This window comes from Solanum stenotomum, chromosome 9 (assembly GCF_019186545.1).
Source record: "Solanum stenotomum isolate F172 chromosome 9, ASM1918654v1, whole genome shotgun sequence".
NCBI classification, from domain to species: Eukaryota; Viridiplantae; Streptophyta; class Magnoliopsida; order Solanales; family Solanaceae; genus Solanum; species Solanum stenotomum.
The window spans coordinates 10,971,503-10,978,055 of record NC_064290.1 but is presented as its reverse complement, the minus strand read 5'-3'; positions in this window follow the sequence as shown (position 1 = coordinate 10,978,055).

The following is a 6,553-nucleotide window of genomic DNA, read 5'->3' as shown; positions in this document are numbered from 1 at the left end:
ATAGGGTAGTAATTATGCAGCCAAACCAGTGAACAACCTACAACAACACCTTTTAACACCCACAATACCACATGAAAATCTCCACATCCATTCCAAATTTAGATTCAAGTTCTAGAGTCACAACATGCTCAAAACAATCACTTTTCATGTTTAAAATTCAATGTGCAGGAAATTATTACAAAGAACAAGACTAATTTATGAATCTTAACTTAAACCATGAATTAGTGAGTAGAATAGAGTCTAGGCACTATGGGTGGAAGGACCCATGAGTTCAACACCACATACCTTGAGTTCTTATGAAGGTCTTGAGAGTGTCTTCAATGGAAGCTTGGAACTTGGAGCAAGAGTCTCTTCAATCTTGAGGAAGGTTTTGGATTAGGGTTCTTGAGAGAACTTGAGAGAAAATGTGTCTAAGTATGGGAGAGGTGTTTTGGGAAATGTTTTAGAGATGGGAATTGAACTAATGGTATATAGGAAATAACATATGCCCTTTGGAAAAATGGTCCAACACTTAGAAAAAAAAATGAGGCGGGTGAACAGTAAAAACGCTCACTGGAAATTGCATTTCCTGCCGGACAGATTTTACGAAAATGGGCATAACTTCTTCGTCCGAACTCCGAATGAGGTGAAACGAAGTGCGTTAGGTAGCTAACTCAAAGGGCTTTCCATGGATATGTTATGGGCCACCCAATTATTTGTGTGCTAGGAGATATGACCCTCCAAAGTAGACCCTCGAAAAAGGCTTCACTTGGAAATTTCGGATTTTGATACGGTTGCTCTAAAATTTGGGTTAGACCCATTTCCCACTCAATTTGACCCCCTAAACAAGAATATGAAGTCGGATTTTCGAAAAACGAAACGGATTTTTTTTTGATATAGCTAAACAAGTTTCCGGTAACTTCCGAAGCACATTTTTAAGAACTTTTTGGGTCATTTCAATATCTCCCCCTTGGGAACATTCGTCCCCGAATGTGGAAGAGACGTACAAGGCAAGACTTAGTAAGAACATATCAGCCCCAACATGAATGCAAAAATTTTATTTAAACATCACTTCAAGATTTCAAAACTTAGTGTAAAGCATCCATAACTCATCAATTTAAACATATATGCACATTAATGATTCAGGGGCTGAAATGTAAGACTCAATGGAGTACAAAGGACTTGATTTAATACCTTAGGCTTGAGTGGAGTTGAATAGATAAGGATAACGTCTTTGCATGTCCGCTTCGGCCTCCCAAGTAGCACTCTCCACTTGTTGATTTCTCCAAAGCACCTTAACGGACGCCACTTCTTTGTTCCTCAACCTTTTAACTTGTCTATCTAAGATCTGAACCGGGACTTCTTCATACGTCAAATTATCTTCTACAACACCCACAACCTCAAGAGGTACAATAGCGTTAGGATCACCAACACATTTCCTCAACATCGATACATGGAATACCGGATGAACTAATTCCATCTCCTTGGGCAACCCCAACTCATAGGCTACTTTACCAACCCTTCTTATTATCTCATAAGGACCGACATACCTAGGACTTAATTTCCCCTTCTTACCAAAACGAACCACACCTTTCATTGGAGAAACTTTCAAATAAACCCAATCACCCACTTTGAATTCAAGATCCCGTCTCCTCACATCGGCATAAGACTTTTGACGACTTTGGGCTGTTTTCAACCTCTCCCTAATCATCCTTACCTTCTCAAGAGCATCCATGACCAGATCCGGACCCAACAAGGCCACCTCTCCAACTTCAAACCACCCAACCGGTGACCTACACCGTCTACCATAAAGTGCCTCAAAAGGAGCCATACCGATACTAGAATGATAACTATTGTTGTATGCAAATTCAATCAAAGGAAGATGATCATCCCAACTACCTTTCAACTCCAATACACAAGCTCTAAGCATATCCTCCAAGGTTTGAATTGTTCTTTCGGCTTGGCCATCCGTTTGAGGGTGGAAGGCCGTGCTAAGCTTTACCTTTGTACCAAGACCCCTTTGGAATGACTTCCAAAAGTGAGAAGTGAATTGGGCACCACGATCCGAGATGATAGACAAAGGAATCCCATGCAACCTTACCAATTCATGAATGTACAACTTGGCATACTCTTCAGCCCCGTAAGTAGTTTTAACCGGTAGGAAATGAGCCGACTTTGTCATCCGATCAACCACCACCCAAACCGAATCAAAGCCTCTTCTAGCCTTGGGTAAGCCCACTACAAAATCCATGTTGATTTCTTCCCACTTCCAAGTAGGTATCTCAATGTCTTGAGTTAGGCCACCCGGCCTTTGATGTTCGGCCTTGACTTGTTGACAACTATGGCAACCCGAAACAAATTTTGCAATGTCCTTCTTCATACCGCCCCACCAATACACATCCCTCAAGTCTCTATACATCTTTGTTGACCCCGGATGAATAGAATAAAAAGAATTATGAGCCTCATCAAGGATTCTTTCCCTCACACCATCCACACAAGGAACACATAATCTACCTTGGTACCTAAGGGCACCATCTCCCCCTTGGGAGAAAACCTCCACCTTACCACTACTCACCGAAGCCTTTAATTCTACCAAAGAAGGATCAAGATCTTGCTTGACTATCACCTCATCAACCAAGGAAGACCTTGAACCATCAACAACAACTACTCCTCCACTATCCACCCCTTCTAACCTAACTCCCAATTTGGCCAACCGATGGACCTCCTTAGCCAACTCTTTACTACCTTCCTCCACATGAGCCAAGCTACCCATGGACACTCTACTCAATGCATCCGCCACCACATTAGCTTTCCCCGGATGATAGTGAACACTCATATCATAATCCTTAAGGAATTCTAACCACCTCCTTTGTCTCAAGTTAAGATCTTTTTGCGTGAACACATATTGGAGATTCTTATGGTCGGTGAAGATATCAACATGCACCCCATACAAATAATGACGCCAAATCTTTAAAGCAAAAACCACGGCGGCCAATTCAAGATCATGGGTTGGGTAATTTTTTTCATGAACCTTAAGTTGCCTAGAAGCATAGGCTATAACCTTACCACTTTGCATCAACACACAACCCAAACCAATACGGGAAGCATCACAATAAACAACAAAACCTTCTAACCCATCCGGAAGTGACAAAATAGGAGCGGACACAAGCCTTTCTTTCAAAGTTTGGAAGCTTTCCTCACACTCATCCGACCACACAAATTTAGCCTTCTTTTGAGTCAACTTAGTCATAGGAGAAGCAAGAGAAGAAAACCCTTCCACAAATCTCCTATAATAACCCGCTAAACCCAAGAAACTCCTTATATCCGACGGGGTCAAAGGTCTAGGCCAATTCCTAATAACATCGGTCTTCTTAGGATCCACCTTAATACCATCCCCCGACACCACATGGCCTAGGAAAGCAACTTCCTTCAACCAAAACTCACACTTTTCATATTTAGCGTACAACTTCTCTTCCCTCAATCTTTGGAGTACAACCCTCAAGTGACCCTTGTGCTCTTCCTCACCCCGAGAATAGATCAAGATGTCATCTATAAACACCACCACAAAAGAATCAAGGTAGGGTTTGAAAACCCTATTCATCAAATCCATAAAGAGAGCCGGAGCATTAGTCAACCCGAAAGACATCACCACAAACTCATAGTGCCCATACCTAGTACGAAAGGCCGTCTTGAGAATATCACACTCCCTCACCTTCACTTGATGATACCCTGACCGAAGATCAATCTTAGAGAAGTGACTAGCCCCATGCAATTGGTCAAATAAATCGTCAATCCTTGGAAGAGGATACCTATTCTTGACGGTGACCCTATTAAGTTGTCGATAATCAATACACATTCTAAGAGACCCATCTTTCTTCTTCACAAACAAAACCGGAGCACCCCAGGGAGAATGACTAGGTCTAATAAACCCCTTCTCTAACAAATCTTTTAATTGCTCTTTCAACTCTTTCAACTCCGCCGGGGCCATACGGTAAGGGGGGATAGAAATAGGTTGAGTATCGGGAAGGAGGTCTATACCAAGATCTATCTCCCTTTCGGGAGGGACACCGGGAAGGTCTTCTGGGAAGACATCTAGAAACTCATTAACAACCGGAATAGACTCAATAGGAGGGACTTTAGACTCCACATCATTGACTCTCACAATATGGTACAAGCACCCTTTGGAAATCAACCTATGGGCTTTAATGCAAGAAATGAATTTCCCCTTCACCACAACATCCCGGCTCTCCCACTCAAGGACGGGTTCATTAGGAAATCGGAACTTGACTTTACGAGTCCTACAATCAATAGAAGCATAATATGCATGCAACCAATCCATCCCAAGAATAACATCAAAATCCACCATGTTCAACTCAACAAGATCACAAGGCAACAACTTATTTAATATGCAAACCGGACAATTTCTATACACTTTTCTAGCAACAATAGAGACACCAATGGGAGTGGATACTTCATATGACTCATGCAACAATTCCGACTCGACATGAAATTTTCTAGCAACTAAGGGGGTAACAAAGGAAAGGGTGGCACCCGGATCAATCAAAGTATAAACATCAAGATCAAAGATTTGCAACATACCGGTCACCACATCCGGAGTCTCATTAACACCTTGTCTACCATGCAAAGCATAAAATCGATTGTCCCTTGGGGCACCACTTTGAGAAGCACCTCTACCCAAAGGAGTAGTGTTAGCACTTCGGACCTTGTTGCGGATCTTGGGACATTCAAACCTCTTATGACCCACTTCTCCACATTCAAAGCAAGCACCCGAACCCTTCATGCAAGGACCACCATGCTTCCTCCCACACTTAGGGCATACATCCATAGAACCCACTTCACCTCCCCCTTGAGGTCTAGGAACATTGATAGCAAATCCCCGGTTGACATGAGGGTTTCCTCGGCCTTGATGAAATCTAGCACCCTTAGGGAACCTATTCTCCAATCGGGCCCTCTTGGCCTCGTGCCCCCTTCTCTTCCTCAATTTCTCCTCCTCCATTTGCTCGGCATAAGTCATCAACCGAGACAAATCCATATCTCCAATGAGCATAGCGGACCGACACTCCTCACTAACCAAGTCGGATACACCCATCACAAATTTGTTCATCCTCGACCTAGAGTCGGCCACCAAGTGAGGTGCATACTTGGAGAGTTGGACAAATTTGAGGGCATACTCCCTCACACTCATAGCTCCTTGCTTCAAGTTCATGAACTCCACCAACTTTGCCTCCCTAAGCTCAAGAGGGAAGAACCTATTAAGGAAAGCAGGTTTAAACTCCTCCCACAACACCACATAGCCATCACCTTTCTCACCCTTCCATTGATCAAACCAAATTTGAGCAACCCCCTTGAGTTGGTAGGCCGCCAATTCCGCCTTCTCACAAGCACCAACATCCATAATGGTCAAGATTTTGCATACCTCATCGATGAACTCTTGCGGGTCCTCATCCACCTTTGAACCATGGAAGATCGGAGGGTTCATCCTCATGAAATCTCTCACCCTTTCCCCCGGGGTGGTAGTTGGAGGAGCTTGGGCTCCTTGTTGCACTTGGTTAGCTACCACTTGTGCAAGCATGGTGAGTGCATCACGGAGCTCACCATTGGTGGGTGGCTCTTCCGGTAATCGGGCCCGTCTTCCCCTCATGTTTGGCATGATGATCTAGCAATCCAAAGAACAAGCGTTAGGGAGGAATCACCTTATCGCACTCTAAGTACGACATAGAACATGAAGAAGGGAAACCTTTCCTAAAACGTTTTGTAGCCTCCCATTCATAGTCGTGGCGCGCTTCACAACCATGATTAGGACTCTACTCAACACGGTGTGTTGGACTCCGAGGATTTAACAACCTAGTGTTTTGATACCAAGCTTGTCACGACCCAAGCCTAGGGCCTAGACGTGACATGGCGGATGAGGAACCCGAAGGGACCCTAAACAAACCTCTCAAACTTGTCATAACACTTCATCGGTCGCGGAAGTACAATCAACATTAATTAACGGGAAATAGAGACTAAGGGCAAACCATTTCAAAATGACATCATAGAACAGAGTCAAGCATCCTAGGTGGTGAGATACAAACCTCTCACGTGGTTGATTTTGGTCACACCCAAAGCATCCTAGGTGGCAAGGTATAAACCCCTCACATGGTTGATGTTGGTCACACCCCAAGCATATTAGGTGGTGAGATATAAACCTCTCACATGGTTGATATTGGTCACACCCAAGCATCCTAGGTGGTGAGATATAAACCTCTCACATGGTTGTCCGGTTCTTTTCCCCCGGACCGGGCATGGTGATGCAACACTTTATATAGGAAATTTCCATTAGGCTCTAATGCAATCTCACATATGGAATGAACATATACACAAGCTTAGTTTGTCATCAACACATCTCTGGATTGCCATACATCTCATAACTCAAGCTTTAAAGCATCGATTCATCAATTCTCCATAGTTGGACATTTTGTCAAACACCTTGAAGGCATGTAGTGGAATCAAAGAGCATGGAAGTTATGGTAGTAATTATGTAGCCAAACCAATGAACAACCTACAACAACAC